The sequence below is a fragment of the Humulus lupulus genome, chromosome 6, assembly GCF_963169125.1.
Source record: "Humulus lupulus chromosome 6, drHumLupu1.1, whole genome shotgun sequence".
In the NCBI taxonomy this organism is placed as follows: Eukaryota; Viridiplantae; Streptophyta; class Magnoliopsida; order Rosales; family Cannabaceae; genus Humulus; species Humulus lupulus.
Window position 1 is genome coordinate 175,904,104 of NC_084798.1, and position 19,018 is coordinate 175,923,121.

The following is a 19,018-nucleotide window of genomic DNA, read 5'->3' on the forward strand; positions in this document are numbered from 1 at the left end:
GAGATGGGTTTTGCCTCTGACTTGGGTGCACCGTGACTCTTATGGTGTTGGGCCGTGACTCAAATGTGAAATGTTGGCTATTTGAGGGTTTTAAGCTCGGGAACCCAAATGTTAAAGCTCGGGAAGGATTCTACTGCCCGGTTTAGTAGAATCCAAGATCCCAGATGCTAGATTGATATTCCAAAGTTCATATTTGGTTTAGGGCTTCATGGATGGTTAATGTGAATGCATTGTGACTAGGTTTTCAACGAGGCTCGGGTTAGAGGACTGAGCTCGGGATCGCGGTACTCAGATAGCTCAAGACACAGGCAAGAAAATTGTTGTACCCGTAGAGCAGGGCATTGCCCTATTGTTTGTATTGTAGGGTGCGACCCTAATGTTTATGTTTAATATGCGTGTAAATATATGTGAATGTTATGTATATTTATGAATAAACGACGAAGGTTGAAAATCGGGAACGGCGAAGGCAGAGAACGACAAGAAGCCGGGTACAGCAAGGGGTCGAGATCGACGTTAAGCACATCGAGTGCTTGCTGTTAGAACGATACCCTCCTAGGGTGTTGTATCCACTCGTTTGGTGAAGACTGCGAACCTGGGGCCTGGTAAAGCGCCTGGGACGGCGTAGGCTGCTATGTGTTTAGCTCATTGGCTGTTTTGTTGTGTATTATGGGTTGCTATGTTATATGTTATATGATGAGTTTTCTTTCTGGGCTTCAGCTCACAGGTGCTCTATGGTGCAAGTAAAGGCAAAGGGAAGGTTGACCAAGCATGAGTACGGAGAGCGTGGAGCGATGGGTACATGTTCGGCCTACCTGGTTGCCACGACCAGGTTTATTTTGGGGAAGTACTGTAATGAACCGTTTTGTCGCTTAGGTCGACCCTAATTGTATTTTTGAGTTGTAATGTATTTTCTAAACAATATTTTGGGGATCCCAACTGTATAAATTTTAATGATTTCAATGAATGTCCAAATTTTTATAATTAATGTCATTAAACGAGTTTTATTTCGGTTTAGTCACACTTTTAACCTAAAATCTCGATTAGCGAGCTAATGGCACATTTTTAACTCAGATAGTAACGATTCTAAGGAAGTAGGACATTACACAGCACAAAGTGGTTCCAAGACCCTTTGGCTTGAGGGGGGTGTTAATAATTAACTGTTTAATATAACCGTATTTAGTTAATTATTTCTTATTAGTTCAGTTTGTATTATATTAGTTATTTAGTTTAGACTTTTAGTTAGTTTTCTTGTTTTGTTGTATTCTTTTTCAGTCTATAAAGAAAATGATAAAACCAAGCATAAGCATATCGACTTATGCACTTTCATTTTCTCTTATTTAACTTTCTTCGCATACTAACACGTTTTTTAAAAAACAATAAAAAAATATCTAAAAATAATTAAACAACAATTAAACATCAACACAACAACAAAATAACTATACATAAACTTAAACACCTAAAAATAATAGGAAAACAACTATACATAAATCTAAATAACACAAAAACAACTAAAAAACAACACAAAAGATGAAAAAATACAAAACTGTAAAAATGTAAAAAATTTCTTAAAATCGTAAAATTGAAAAAAATAACTAATTTTTCAGTTTGTAAAAATGGAATTTTTTAGCAAAATTAAGTGTATTTTATAAATTTTCCTAAATACGCACAAAAGTATTACACATAAGATTGGATAGTTTTTCAATCAATCACATTTTATATATTAAAATAATAACATATTATTTTAAAAAATAATGTCATACCACTATATAATATATATAATATTTTAAAAAGATTATCGATCGGATATACTTAAATTGTATAAATATTTTATACATAATAATATATATATTTAATCTCAACTATACAATTAAAATTAATATATTAGTCACTACTTAAAAATATTTATAACTAAAATTAAATATTAATTATGATATATAAAAAATATGTACAATTTCAGTATATTTCTTACAAACTATATCATCAAAGTATGAGTATTTTTACTACAAATAATTCTATTATTGATATGTTCTTTAAAGTATAAAATAAAATATCACATCTATCAGTGTAATGAGCTTTGACAGATGTTAAATAACTTCATAAAAATAGGATTCACTTCATTCATATATACCCCACACGTCAATGAATTTTCAGCCATTGAAAAGTCTTCGTAGAAAAGTCTTTGGATGAGAAGGAGACCTATTATAAAGGTCTATCAAGTGAATACACATTTGGGAAAGCAATGGTGGCCTAGCTATGATAAATATAAGGCATACGACGAAATAATAAAAGCCAAAAACTTTTGAACATATCATCATATTAATCAGTCGGTGATAATGTTTGAAAAAGATTGTGGACAGTATAACTCTAACGCATAAACAATTTTTTTTTTTAATGAAAAATATACTTTTTGTCTTATCACAACACGTGTCATTTTGGTGCTCTCCTCTCTCTAAATATAAATATATATATATTTATATAAAGAACCACCGAGTGAGTTCAAGTAAATTGGGCCCAATTATTGCTCTCCTTGTAGTGAGTGTTTTTAGTTTTCAATTAAATATAAGGCATGGTGCAAAATGACTTTTAATGTTGTGTGAAAGTAAGTAAATGTCTATATTTTTAATTTTGTAGTAAAATAGTCTAATCATCTATTTAATATCACATATTACCAAATACACCCTTGAACAAATTACTATTTTATTCTAAATATTTTAATATTATAGTATATGTATATTAGTTTTGTTTAATCAGTTTTTATTATAAAGTTATTTTGATTTTTTTTCGTTTTTTATGGGTTGTTGAATGATATACCATACCACAAAATATATATACTGAGTTAAAAAATAATATACCATCAAAACTTACAAAATTATTACTAAAAAATGTATATCCTATGCTAACAAAATTATATACTACCATTAAAATGTATATACCATGATAGAAAATTATATACTACCACTATGTATAATAAAATAGAAATTAAATATCATAAAAAAAAATTATATACCATACCACAAAAAACATATACACTAATTGGAAAATAATATAGCAACAACCTATAAAAAACTTAAAAAATCAATATAACTTTAAAATAAAAACTAATTAAACAAAACTAATAGACATATACCATTATATTAAAGTCATACAGTCCTAAATAAATAAATAAAATTATAAAAAAAGACAATTTAGGTAATCAACAATGTAAAATGGACATTTATTTATAATTTTAAAAATGAGGACATTAACTTCTTGATAGCTTTATTTTGGACAATTTCCTATAATTTCTCTTAAATATACGATACAATAAGTAATACGTATGATTAGTGATATTGGCACACATAAATATTGCTATAGCAGCACATTATGGGTCCTGCTCATATGATTTAATATTAATTTTCGTATATTTTAATTTAAATTATAATAAATTAGACTGCTAGTAAATTGTAATAATAATATGGTATATGTGAAATGAAAATTAAAATCATTTGTCAAATAATGCTGTCCCAAATTATGTCGATCCAATAAAATTTGGACACCTCACTAAGACTTTAAAATAAAGTTTTCTTAACTTAATTTTCTAAATGGTTGTCGTTAGTAAGAAAGCCTCCCATCAACTAATGATAGTTATTTCTTTTTGCTGTTGCCATCTTCTTCTGATTTCCTTCTCATCTTCGGGCATATATAAATATGCTAGATACAAGCAATTACGTTACATTATTAATTATTTTTATTAAATTTATATTAATATCATGTAAATTTTAAAATAAAATTTTTATTTTAATTAAATAATTTATTTAGTTTTATTTAAATTTATGTTTGTTTTAGTTTTTGAATTTAAGAGTGACAACAAAAAATTATTTATTATATATTTAATATATTATTAAATATTATATGTACATTTTAAATTTAAAGTTGTTGCTAGATTTTTCTAAAAGAATAATTTGGTGCTAATTCATAGTAAATTATATTATATATTTAATATGATATTATTCTAATAAGTGAGTTTAAGATTAATTAAATTTTATTTAAGTTATAAAATATATGATTTTATTATTTTTAAATAATTATTATTGTAAAATATTTTAAAATATCATATTTTAATTTGTTTAATTATTTATTATTTTTAAATAATTATTATTGTAAAATATCTTATTTTAATGTTTTAATTATTTATTTTATTTTATTTAAATTTAAGTGTTTACAAACTATAATTAAATATAAAAATATTTTGTTCAATAAAAAAATATTCTATTAAAGTTAATATTAAAAAAATAAAAAATATTAATAAATAATTTTTGTTATTTATACACTTATCTAGAAGATATATATATATTTTATTATTATTCTAAAGTTGTGAGTCAAGATACCCAGCGGTGAAAAATCGAAGGGTTGGGAAACATGGTCTTTTAGGGAAAAAAATAAATGATTAAAAGATCGTTAATATACGGAAAGTCAGACAAATTAAATGAGCATATTTCTTCTTTAAAACTTTTAATGTGATATCAAAATTTTATTGGATAGATACAATATGGACAACAATTTTTGGCAGGAGATCTAAATACATGGGTGTATAGTAATATTCTTATTATAAGTAATGCTAGACACAACTACACATTTAAAATCCACAGGATATATTTTTAATCACATATATAATTAGTCGGGTTCTACTCTTTTTAAATCTCAACGGTTGAGTGCATTTTCAGTGTATAATATAAGTGTGTGCCTTAATTTATCTTCTTGTAATACATTGAATATTTATAAAAAAAAATCACCGACTAGTCGATTACAAATAATCTAATCAATTCCATGTATACATGTTCAAAATAATATAAATGATGACATTTTTATTCTGCTAATAATTTTATTTTGTTCAGTATTTAATTGGAGTGAATCACACAACGTGGCTGAAGTATCAACAGAAGCCGAATACGAACAATGCTTAAAAGCTTCAGCAAAACTGTTAAGTGATAAAAGCCCATTTGTGTATTCCATCACCAAGACTGTTGACAAGTTTTATGACGGCCAAGATAGTTCGTTGACGATAAAATGAATAAAAGTAACCTAATAATTCACAAATCATGGGAGCAAAATTCTTCAGTTTGAATATTGTTGTCCTCTCATATAACTTTGTGGTAACTAATATGTGTCACCAATTAAAGGTTGATCATATATATTTTATAAATCTTATTAGGTATTTATTTAGTCCCTCAATTTGAGGTTTTTGATAAAGGTAGCTTGAGGGAAGGAAGAAAGTGAATGTCCTAGGGAAATTTCACTTTCTATGAATATAGTGTACCTATAATTAAAAAAAATGCCATCTACTATTCACCTTTCAATTTGATGCAAATGATCCCCATCTACCGAAAATACCTCTTATTTTCCCCCCCAAAAATTTCACAATAATTTGCAAAGGAATCAACTCGAAATAGACTCATTCTAGCGAAATCCTTGTAAAGACCTCCAAGAAACCATTCACGAGGAAAGGTAAGATCTCAAACCCAAATCGGTTTTTGAACATAAATGCATGTTTTCACTGAATTTTTGTATGTGATCTGTGAGTTCGTGGACTAGGTATGTCAATTTGAGCTTCTGGGTTTTTTTTTCTAGGTTTGCCGAACTTGCTCGATAGGTTTCGATGAAAGCTCGATAAGATGAATACGGTTGGGTTCGATATAAGCGATAGAGCTTGATAGAAACTCGATAGGGTTCGATAGAAGCTCGATAAGAACACAAAAGGATTGATACATTAGAACTCGATTAGGCTCAACAAGATAAGATTGATAGGACTAGATAGGGTTCGATAGAAGCTCGATATGAGCTCGATAAGATGAATATAATTTTTCTCGGTAGGGTCGATATAGTAGGCTTGATAGTTTCTCCATAGGGTCGATGTAATTGGGCATGCTACTAGCTCGATAAATGCTCGATGGCTCTGTATTAAGGGTGATTATTTTTTACTTGATAGGTTTCTATGGTTTTTCAATGGTGGCTTAATACGAGCTCGATTGTGGCTCGATAATAGTGTTTAAATTTGTTTTTCTATGAAATTTTTGACATGTTTTTCCTGATTTTGTTTAATTTTAATAGTTTTCTCACTAATTATTTTCGTGTGTCAAAGCAGATGTTGAAGTTGCTTATTCTGTTTCAAGATCACTTTCCCTACTGAGTGACATATAGGGGTCATAGTCATTTGGGTACAATTAAAAAAGGTTTGTAAAACTTGGGTTGATAGAAAGGGCGAAGGAGTCCCATTTCAAACAGTTCTTCTTGTCCCTGGAATTGCAATTCTCTAGAATTTTGTTGCATCAACTATTATTGAGGAAGATAGCAAGTAAAAAAGAAGATAAGCTGTATTTCTTTTTGGCCTCAAAGGCCTGTAGATTTAGTAGAGGTGAGTTTTCTCTGGCGACGAGGTTGAATTTCAGTTCTTGACCGTTAGAGGCAGAGTTGGAGGATCGTCTGACCAGTCGACGCTTGATAAATAAGTATTTTAATGATACTGAGAACGTAAAACCATCTTAGCTGGAGAATGCTTTCAACACTTGCCAAGTTGTTGAAGATGTGTAGAAGTTGGGCCTATGTTTCTTGGTTGAGTGTAACGTCCCAAATTCCCTAATATGACTTAGTGCCAGGGGGCCAGGAGGGCAATAATAAGTTTAATGTGTTATTATGTGATTATATGCATGATTATGTGAGTTATATTATTATATGGTTGTATATGCGTGCATGTGGGCCCGTTTCTTATAAGAAGAGAATTTTTATAATTTTGGCCCGTTGAGGGCATATTTGTATATTTATTATGTGCATATATGTGATATATGTGTGGGACCACATTATTATGTGGATATATTTGGGTTACTCGGCATGAGACGATCCTAGGAAGCAAGTTAGCAGTTTAGTCATAACGGGGTCAAATACCGGGCTCGGGGTGAGCCTAGGGGTAATTTGGTACTTAGTACATTACTGGGATTGAGCGGGAAATGAGAAATTATTCGGTAATTATTTGAGGATATTGGGAGTGATGGGAATTTTGACACGTTAATTATGATTAACGGGACAACTGGATAATGACATGTTTGCCCTTGGGGCATTAAAGGGCCTAGGCTTGGTTTAGGGGTATAATGGTCATTTCCTAGCCAAAGGGAGGATTTATAGAGAACCTAGTAGAATGAAACACTCAAACTCTCAGCTCCCTCTTCTCTACTTCGATCATTCTCTCCCTCTATCTCTTTCTTAGTTTGATTTTGGGGCAAGGCTGGAGAATTCAAGCTTGAAGTTCTAAAGCATGGGGTTTGCGGTTTAATTGTTGCAGCTAAGAGGCTTCAATTCATAGCTGAGGTAAGGGGTTTATAAACTCTGTTTTTGTTAGTTTTCTCTATGGTTTTGGCTGTTATTAAGCTTGAGAGTTTTAAGTTGTGAATTGGGTTTTTGGTAGTGTTTTGAGTGTGTTAAAGCCTAGGTCTTGTTGCTGGGATTGAGGTGTGATGTTTGGGACTATTTAGCTTTGATTTGGTTGAGTTTGGGCTGATGAGAGAACATGGATGCTGGGTTTGCAGGGGCACGCCGCGGCCGTGTTCTTGGGCGCCGCGGCCCATGCGAGCCCCAGAGCCTAGGTGAGGCTCTGTCTTGATGTCGTGCTGCGACCCTCATGGGAAAGTCGCGGCCCTCCTGGTCCTTTTTGGCAAGCCTAGGTTTTAATGACGTGTTTTCAAACCTTAAGGCTTGGGATCGAATCTACTATTCGGTTTGGTAGAATTCGAGGTCCCGAAGTCTAGGACTTGGTCTGGAAGCCTTTAATTGCTCATTATTGACGAGATTTTTATATTTGAATATGACTAGTTACCGCTAAGGGCTCAAGATCAGGATTGTGCTCGAGGGTCGTTCTTAATTTATTTTACACTCGAACATGAGGTAAGAAAACTGCACCCATTATGTGGCATACATGATTAGGCTTGACGTGAATGCTGAATATGGTTTTGATTGGGCATTGGCCCCTGTAAATGCGCATGATTATGATTATGCCTGTGATTATTGATGAAGCATGTTGAGTGCTCTATATATGGATATTTGTGATATGATAAATGCTTGTTTCCATTATATACTTGAGAAAAGCATTGACTTATCATTCAAGGAAGGCAATAGCGCTGAGCGCTGGTCGTAAAGCATTGACTTATCAGTCAAGGGCGGCATTAGCGTGTCGAGTGATGGTCAATATGATTAGATCTAATCAGGAGAGCATTACACGGCCGTTCAACCCAATGGTCTTAGAAAACCAAAGCGTTTGACTAGCTCTATGGGTAGTTACTCAGAGCTAGGGCAAAGGGCCGAGGGTGACTTTATGGTCACATAACTAGGGAAAAAGGCCTTAGGTTGACTCTATGGTCATCTATTTAGGGAAAAGGGCCCCATGATGACTCTACGGTCATCTAGTCAGGGCAAAAGGGCCCCAGGTTGACTCTATGGTCATCTGATTAGGGCTGCGAGCCCCAGAATGATTATATAATCATTTATTGGTACTTGTATGCATGCATGAGTAGGTTATTACTGCTGGGCATGCTAGATATACATATGAATCTGTATATATTGTTCATGCACTTGTATTAAGTATTCTTGCTGTGCCTTGGCTCACGGGTGCTATGTGGTGCATGTAAAGGAAAAGAAAAGCTGGAGCAGTCATGAGTTGGAAAGCTTAGGTGGCAACGTGTACATATGCGGCCGCTTGACCTCCACGGCCAAGGTTTCTCGGAGGAACTAGGGTTTAACCCTATTTTTCTGCTTAGGTCGGCGAATTGTAACTTTTGAGTTGTAATGACCATTTTGAAATTGTAAACAATTTTGTAAACATTTACTATGGGATCCCATGTACAATTTAATGTTTTTAATGAAATATCCATTCCTTTTGACTGAGATTTTAACCCTGGCCCATTAATCACATTTAGATGCAAATTTATGGCCTAATGACTCGTTTATCCAGTTAAACACTATTTAAAACACACAGAGAAATGGTCTTGGCTAACCAGGGCGTTACAACTTGGTATTAGAGCGTGCCAATGTTAAGGGTTCCTAAAGACAGGTTGGCCATGTACACTCGCCACTAAAGACAAGCTCGACTCAGGATTCTGTAACTATTTATGTGGTTATGTGCTTGTTACACCCAGATTTCGAGCCTTGAGAGTTGTGATCTCGAAAGATGGATTCGTCAGGTATGGGCTCGCAATATCTAGAAATACGTGTCCGCAACCTAGGTACCGGACCTATAAAGCAGGTGGCAACCTCAAAGATGGTAGCCTCGAAATCCTCACAAGCTTGAAAGACAGACATCGAAGTACGTCTATTCTCGGATGACCTCAGATCAGGGGTTCCGAGCCTGACATAAGTATGAGCTCGAAGCCACATGATCTCGGGGAAAATACCACAACTCGAAAGTCATTAAGAGACCTGGGTTGGCACGGCACTGACGATGTAGATTGATAACTTTGAATATCTTAATGAGTCATTTTGGAGAGACGCAATCTACATTTATTGTTGTAACTTCCCTATATAATAAAGGGGTATTTATTATTCAGTTATACGCCCCCTGGTCTTCAGGGGACGTTTCCGTGTATATAGGAAATAATGCATTTAATATCATTATTTCAATTAATTTATAAAATATCTTCCCGAAATGTGTGGGAATGAATTCTGCAACCATCTCTATAAATAGAGAAGGAATCACCACTTGTAGAGGACCGAAATTTTGTGATCTTGAGAGAAACTTTGGAGAATTCATTCTTGAAGAATTTCCAGAAATCATCTTAAGTTCTAATAACAAAGGCTCGTGGACTAAGCAGAGTTAACTGCTGAACCACGTAAAAAATCCTGTTTGTCTTATTGTATTTTGCTGGCCATAACTATTTATTGTGTTTCGTGCTCTTTATTCACTGTTGACGAAAAACGGCGTCAACAGTTTGGTGCTTTCATTGAGAGCCTTAAGCATTTAGTCCTTGAACAAGTTATGGCTGCTAACGATCAAAACATTCTTGAAGAAAACTTTCCGAGACGCCCTGGGAAACAGCCAATGGTAAACCCAGACGTTGAAGAGAGAAGCGAGTCCTCTGATTCTCGGGGACCACCCACCTCCAAGGGATGAGGATATGTATTACAATCCTGAGCGGTACGTTCCCATTGTGGAACTTGAAAACCGGCAGCTGAAACAGCAGTTAGCAGAAGCCAACAAACGGAATAAGGAGTTGGCTAGGATAGCCACAGAGGCGCAGGCGGCTCAGTCCCCGCCTCCGCGTGAAAACCAAGCCCCTCCTCCAGAGGGATGTGCATGTTCCTCCCCGCAGGCCTCGTGGGTGTCCACGAAAAAATGCTGCCACAAGAAGGCCAGAAAAACCTCCGGCACCAGCAGAGCCATCCGCTCCCTCGAGACCCCAGAGAAGTACCCGAGCTAGGACCTCGGTTAATCCACCTGCGGAGGTACCAGCGGGAACTGAGAACAACCGAGCCCCTACAGAGGCTCGGACTCAAGTCCCTGGAAGTACACAGAATGCAACCAACCCATCTCGGGAAATCTCCGGACCGTCCAGGCCACGAAATGGGTGGTAGCCACCGTCGCCCATACAATTCCCTCCTTCGCCTATAAGATATCCCTCACCTCCTCGCAGGAATGCTCGACCAGTTTGAGATGATGAGGAAAGACGTGCGGGAAGGAGACAAGGGAACAGGGAAGCTTTCCGGGAGTGGAGAGGCGCCCTATCTGAAAAAAGTCAAACGTCTCGGTCTCGCACTGCAGAAACGAGGCGGCATGAAAAAGACTCATCTCGAAATAATCATGCGACGAGTCTTACTAGTGACGACTCTGGAGATACCAGATCAGTCAGCATGCATGATCGAGGTCGAAAGAATACTGGGAGCCGCAGGAATCGTTCTGACCTGCGGGAACACTTGAATCAGAATCGGGGTAATGTTAACCTGACAAACCCGGACCTGAGGGATCGCTTAAATACGCGTAAAGACCCCCTGCGGAGGCGCGAACCTGGAATTGTGATCGACGACAACCAATTTCAGGCAATACCCCTCGCAGACCCGGTCCAAGAAAGAATTGATCAGTTAGAAAAGGCCTTCAGGTTCTTGAAAAATGAGCAAGGTCAGGGTCGATATGAAGATTCTGACGAGGAGCTTGAACCGTTTGCTTCCCATATTTCCAACACTCCATTTCCCCAAGGATTTCAGATCCCTCATGTCTCAACGTTTGAGGGAAAGTCTGACCCGTACAGCCATTTGAGTACATTCAATACCATAATGAGAGCAAGTAACGTGGGTTACGAACTCAGATGCATGTTATTTCCAGCATCACTGACAGGACCAGCCAAAAGCTGGTTCGAAAAATATAGAAGACACTCAATAACTTCTTGGGATCAGCTGTCTAAAGCCTTCAAGAAGCAGTTCAGAGCCATGATGGGGGTTAGACCTGAGGCATCAAATCTGACTAATGTTCGGCAGCAACCAGGTGAGACATTGAAAAGTTACCTTACAAGGTTTAACTTGAAAGTTGCCCGAGCTCGAAATGTGGATGACAGCGGTCATCTAATGGCTGTCCAAGCTGGAGTAATGCCAGGAAGTGCTCTCTGGGATGACATGTAGAGAAAACCGGTGAGGTCCCTAACCGAGTTTAACAAACGAGCACAGAGGTTTGTCAATGTAGAGGAAGCGAGGTCGACACTTAATGTGACTTCCCAGCCCATAACTACAACGATAAACGTAAACTCTGCCTCAACTTCGACGGACCCACCAGCTTCAAAGCCTGCTGCGGAAAACCCTTCCAAGAGAAAAAAGAACGAAGGGAGTAACCCCGAGGCCGAGGGAGGAAAGAAAAAGAAGGGGGGGAGATATTTCTCCGTGTACAGAGTGTACACCGAGCTCAACGAGTCTCGGGAGAACATATACCTGGCTAATGAAAACCAGGTCCCCTTCAGGCGTCCAGACCCAATGAGAAGTCAGAAGTCCAAGAGGGACTCCAGCAAATATTGCCGATTTCACAGAGACACCGGGCATACTACTGATGAATGTTGACAGATGAAAGATGAGATCGAAGGATTGATCTCGAGAGGTTATTTCAGACAATATGTCAAAAACCAGAATACTAATTAGGCGTCTACGAGCCAGAGGGCAGCCGCGCCACAGCCTGCACAAAACAACAATTCCCGGGTTAGGGAAGAAGATAGGCCCCCTCCAATTGATGGAGAAGATGTGATAACCATCTCGGGAGGGCCTTATCCCGCGGGCATGGGCATAAATGCCCAAAAAAGATATGTGAATGAGCTAAAAACTGGGGACGGGTCTCCTTATGAACCCGAACCTAGAGCTCCAAAAAATCAAAAGATTGAATCCCAGCCAATAACCTTCACTGAGGACGACGCATCCCATGTTCAGTTTCCTCACCATGATCCACTGGTCATCACTCCCCAGCTCGCAAATAAGAGAGTTCACCGGGTTCTCATAGACAATGGGAGCTCGGTTAACATTCTTTATAAAGCCACCTTGGAGAAAATGGGACTCACTCTTCACGACCTGAAAGTATGTGCAACAACACTGTACGACTTTTCAGGAGAAGGGACAGCTTGCATGAGATCCATCGAACTCCCCGTAACCTTGGGAGAATACCCAGTCTCAACAACCAAGATGATGGAGCTTGTAGTAGTAGACCTACCTTCGGCTTACAACGTGCTGCTCGGAAGACCTACCCTAGTTGGGCTGGGGGCAGTCTCATCTGTAAGGCATCTAGCTGTTAAGTTCCTGACCCCTAGTGTCATCGGGACATTGAAGGGAGATCAGTTGGCTGGAAGGGAATGCTACAGCATTTCCTTAAGAGGAAAGAAACAGACGAGCGCATAGGCACTCGTCATTGTTTAGAATAAAGATGGGACGGTCTTGGAGATTGATGAAGAAATCGATCCGAGGGTTGAGGAGAAAGTTGATCTCGAACCGTTAGAAGAGCTCGAAGAGATCTAGCTCGAAGAGTCCGATCCCTCGAAAAAGGTAAAGGTTGGAAAACACCTCCAGGAAGAAACCAAATAGCAACTAATTTGCTTTTTGAAGAGAAACCAGGATGTCTTCGCATGGTCACATTCGGACATGGTAGGAATAATTCCGAACATAGCGAGCCACGCGCTAAATATTGATAAAAGCTTCCCTCCAAAGCAACAAAAGCGAAGACAACTGGATGACAACAGGAAGAAGGCACTGAAGGAGGAGGTCGGCAAGTTAAAAGCAAACCGGTTCATTAGGGATGCTTTTTACCCTGACTGGGTAGCCAATCCGGTGTTGGTCCCAAAACCTAATGGGATGTGGTGAACCTGTATTGACTATTCAAACCTCAACAAAGCTTGCCCGAAGGACTGTTTTCCTTTACCGAGAATTGACCAGCTCATGGATGCCACGGCGGGGCATGGACTGATGTCGTTCATGGATGCCTATTCTAGATATAACCAGATTCCCATGCATGCCCCCGACCAGGAACATACGAGCTCCATAACGGACAAGGGGCTATACTGTTATAATGTCATGCCATTCGGGCTCAAAAATGCTGGGGCCACATACCAGCGGCTCGTAAATATGATGTTTTCGGAGCAAATAGGGAACAACATGGAAGTTTATGTTGATGACATGCTAGTCAAGTCTCAACTTAACGATAACCATGTTGACGACCTCAAAGAGTGCTTTGGCGTGCTCCGGAAGTATAACATGAAACTAAATCCTCAGAAGTGCTCCTTCGGGGTATCATCAGGAAAATTCCTGGGCTTTATTGTAAACGCTCGTGGAATAGAAGCCAACCCAGACAAGATCCAGGCCCTGATCGACATGCCCTCATCTCGAAGACACAAAGATGTCCAAAGTTTGACCGGCAGGATGGCAGTGCTAAGTAGGTTTATTTCGAAATCTACAGACCGTTGTCTTCCGTTTTTCAACCTTTTGAGGGGAGGCAAGAAATTTGAATGGACAAAAGAGTGCGAGTTGGCCTTCCATGAGCTTAAAAAGCACCTCGCAGAGCCCCCCATCTTATCAAAACCTATTACGGGAGAAGTACTGTACTTATATCTTTCCACTACCGAACACGCAATAAGTGCAGTACTCGTGCGAGAAGAAGAAAAGATACAGAGGCCCGTCTATTACATCAGCAAAAGATTACTGGGGGCAGAGTTGAGATACCCCTTGATGGAGAAGCTGGCTCTCAGCTTAATTCATTTATCTCGTAAACTTCAACCCTACTTTCAGGCGCACCCCATCCATGTGTTAACTGATCAACCACTTAGGCAAGTCTTGTCTAAACTGGAGGCTTTAGGTTGACTTCTTAAATGGGCGGTTGAACTCAAACAATTCGAGATCACCTACCACCCAAGGATGACCATTAGGGCACAGGCATTGGCATATTTTACAGTGGAATGTACTGGCATGACCAACAATGAAGTTATAACCCCGGCCCACGAGCTGTGGAAACTTTACGTCGATGGGTCTTCTAATGAAAATGGATCGGGGGCAGGGGTCATTTTGATTACTTCCGCAGGGAGCGGATTTCATTCTGCCTTAAGATTCAACTTCAATGCGTCAAATAACGAGGCCGAATACGAGGCTTTACTGGCGGGACTTCATATAGCCAAAGAGCTCAAAGCTAAAGCAATACATTGCTACAGCGACTCCCAGCTTGTGGTTAACCAAATCTTGGGAGAATACCAAGCTTGTGGCACAAAAATGGCAGCTTACTTAGAGAAGGCAAAATCCGCATTGGAACATTTCGAGTTTTATGCAATCGAACAGGTTCCCTGAGAGAAAAACTCAAATGCAGATGCCTTAGCTCGGTTCGCTACTTCCGCCGAGAATGATGAGCTAAATGTTGTGCCAATAGAACACCTCTCGGCACCTAGCATTAACGAGCCGAAGGAGGAAGACGTGTGTATGATTGAGTCCGAGCCTACCTGGATGACCCCGATAGTCAAATATCTCGAGACCGGAATCCTTCCAAAAGATCGGAACCAGGCTCAAAAGTTAATGTATCAACTTCCCCGTTACACCATTTTGGACGGAAAGCTGTATAGAAGGGGATATTCCATGCCATTACTTCGGTGTGTGACTCCACCCGAAGCCAAGAAGATCATTGAAGAAATTCATGAAGGGTTCTATGGAGACCATACCGGGGAGCATAGCCTGTCCAAGAAAATCATACGCCAAGGTTATTTCTGGCCTACCATTAAATCGGATTCTTTCGAGTACGTAAAGAAATGCGATAAATGCTAGAGGTTCGCCACGATTCCTCGAGCTCCACCATCCGAGCTAACCATGATGACTTCCCCATGGCCCTTTGTGGTATGGGGAATTGACCTCATAGGCTCTCTCCCAACTGGCAAGGGCGGTGTGAGGTATGCTGTAGTCGCCGTAGATTACTTCACAAAGTGGATAGAGATTGAACCGTTAGCAACAATAACTTCCAAAAAGGTCCTTGACTTCGTGGTAAAGAACATTGTATGCCGATATGGGATGCCGAGGAAAATTGTATCCGACAACGGAACCCAGTTCAATAGCAACTTGTTCACCAACTTTTACGAGAAGAATTGAATAATAAAGAGTTTTTCGTCAGTAGCTCATCCTCAGGCGAATGGCCAGGTCGAAGTTGTAAACAAAACTCTCAAGAGTTCGCTAAAGAAAAAGTTGGAGGAAGCAAAGGGACGATGGCCCGAAGAATTTCCCCAAGTCCTATGGGGATATAGGACTACAACTCGAACATCAACGGGACATACCCCGTTCTCTCTGGCATACGGTTGCGAAGCTATGTTGCCGATCGAGGTCGAAATCCCTACAATTTGAACCCACATTTATGACCAAAGCTCGAACCACACTCAGCTCGAAGAAACCTTAGACTTGATCGAAGAAAGAAGAAACAAAGCTCAGCTGAGGAACGCTGCCTACCAGCAACGAGCTACCAGGTACTTCAACAAGAGGGTTCGAGATCGAAAGTTTAGTGTGGGAGATTTGGTGCTAAGGCGTGTATTTTTGGCAACGCAAGATCCAGCAGCTGGCGTGCTCGGGCCAAATTGGGAAGGACCCTACCAGATAAAGTCAGCCATCCGACCCAGTGTCTACAAGCTAGCGAGATTGGATGGGAGCCTAGTACCGCGAGAATGGAATGGCGAACACCTAAGACCCTACTATCAGTAGTGTAGGAAGGATGTTGCCTGTAACCATGCTTGTTTATCTGTACTATTTTGTCTACTTTTGGATTTCATCAAATAGAGATTTATTTCGCTCAATATGTTATGTTTTTCTTTATTTTTGCAATCTCTCTTAATTTACTAACCTATGATCACACTCATAGGATATTAAGGGGGCATCATTGGTATATATACCATCAGCTTGACAAATAAAATAACATACACGAAATGCATGCAAGCGTTTGGAGATAACCAAATGCGCTAGTTGGGATGGTTTGGATATAACCAAGCTGTAAAAAACGTACAAGTGTTTGGATGTTACCAAAAGCGCGAGCTAAGTAAATTTGGATATAACCAAATTATTAAAAACATATAAGTGTATGGATTACAAACCAATCACGACCTTAAAAGGTTTGGAGCAAACCAGCTAAAACTAATCGGCGATAAGTTGGAACATAAACCTACTTCGAGTTAAGTCGAGATCGAGGCTGGAGTATCTTATAAAAAATGGTTTCAAACTCATAACCTTGGAGGGCTAACCGAGGACGAGAAAAAGTAACTAAAAAATGAGATATAACTAAACCGTTCGTATTACATACCATACAAGTACTTTCGAAGTTCATGGTTAAAGTAATATCTGATCTTGACGAATAACGAGATCGAAAGTGGGTAATTCGAGCAAACTGTGCATGAAGGAATTGAACCTCGAGCCTAAACCCAGACTATGCTTGTGCGAATAAATAAACATACACGATTCTTTAATATAAAATGTGCAAAATATTTCAAACCAAGAAATGAAAAGCATGAGTATTAAAAGAAAAAGAAATTTTATTAGCCCTACGGGCATAAAAAAAAACAATTACAAAAATGAAGGGACGCAGCCTCGAGGTGAGGTTCAAGAAGGAGCAGTTTCCTTGGCCTTCTCAGCATCAGCAACACTAGACCCCTCAGGACGAATAGCATGACTATCCTTCTGAGCAGCCTCGGTAGCAGCCTCCCGAGCAGCCTCCTCTACCTCAAGCCGAGCATTCCACTTATCTAGGAGCTTTACCTCAAGAGGGCCTAGGAAGCTGGTATCGAGGTCGTCGTTATTGGCCCATATTCTGTACATTGCCAGATCAACCGCCTGGTCCTTCTTCTCTTTGTACTCGGCAAGGAGGCGAGCCTTTTCACCTTCAATTATATCAATAGTGGCGGCCTGGTCTTCTTCGAGCTTTTTATTAGCCTCTTGGAGCCGAGTGTTCTCCTTCTCAAGCTCCGCGAGCCTGACATTCTCCTTCTCAAGCTCCGCAAGCCTAGCATTCAGCTTCCCAAGCTCGGATGCCTTGGCCTTAAGCTCCTCGGCTCCTGTCTCAAGCTTTGCATTTGCTGCCCTTAGGTCATCACTCAGTTTGAGTTGAAGATCCTTCGCCTCCTGAGCATAAGACTTGCTCGAATGGATCTCGTTGTTCAACTTATAGTTGAGCTGGGCAGAAACAGCAAGAGTCTGACACAAAAAAAAAATCATCATTAACACTCGGACCGTCTATAAATATAGCTAAAGAAAAAAAAAAGGAAAAGTTACCGCGGCGGCAAGCTCGATACTCTTCTCGTAGAGGGCAGTACAGTCTTGGGCGTTTTTCAAAAATTGCCATTGGGGAGCGTCGAAACTGCTAAAGCTCTGGCCCACTCGGGACAAGACGTCTGAGCCCAGCGTAGCCCCATGAGATCCAGCAGCATTGTCAATTACATACTCCTCAACGTGAGTAGAAACCGACAGATTGTGAGTTAGAGAAGCAGAAGGCTTTTTGGGAGGTGGACCGAGTGTCGGGTGAACCAATACAGGAGGTTGAGGATCGGCTATAACGGAGGCACCGACCTATGAAGTCGGCACCGTAGTGGAGCTCGTGGCAGGCGGAGCCGGGGGAGGAGGTGTATTTTCGGTCCTCTTAAGGACCTTGGTAGGCCGGTCAACCTTTCGCGACCCCCTGGGGTGCTTGCTCCTCTTGGCACCGCCACTCTCAAGGATATTGTCAAGGTCGGAATCCATAGCACCTGCACAGTTCCAATCGAAGTTAAGCACAGTGCTAACAAACTTGGAAGATATAAAAAAAAACAAGTAGAGAAAGACCTAACTGGAACTCTCCCCCGAGCTTGGGCTCGGAGACCATGAAATTCCCCTTTCTTCAGAAGAGGCGGGGGGAGTCCTTCCCTATATGTGGATGTTAACCTCGAAAGGTCCCTATAATCATTGGTTCCATATTGGATGACTATTCCGTTCCATACCTCGTTCAGGCTATACATAGTATCGTATTTCCCGAGCCAGCTATCGAACCTATGAACCCGTTCATCTACCCAAGTCCACACATAGAAGTGGTTCTTATCGTCCTTGCACAACACTAACCTATCGGGTTTGTGTTTTAGTAAGGTGGGGGACCACATTTTCGAGCTTAGGATGACTGTACCTTGATCATCCAAGCCCGAGCTCGAGGCTTCATCGTTGGCCTCATTCCCTGATTGTGGGCTCCTCCAGCGAACTGTAGGTGGGGGCCTCATCTCTCTTCTCGGGGGAAGGGCGCCTGTTGGCAAGGGCACGAGATCCCAGCGGTCGTATTTTTTGTTAGACCAGTCCGAGGTGGACTGACCATCTTCCAAGAGCCCACAAGCTCGAAGTTTACCTTCATGCAAAAGGTATGGGAGTGATCTCCTGCCATAAGGTAGTTGAAGCAGGGTCTCCCTACGCTCCTTCATCTCATCAGAAGGAGTGGGGCGATGATAGTTGGCTGGAAAATAAAATACAACTCAACTAAGTGCAAGCCTCTAGATAAAAGTTTGAGCACAGAGATAAAGAA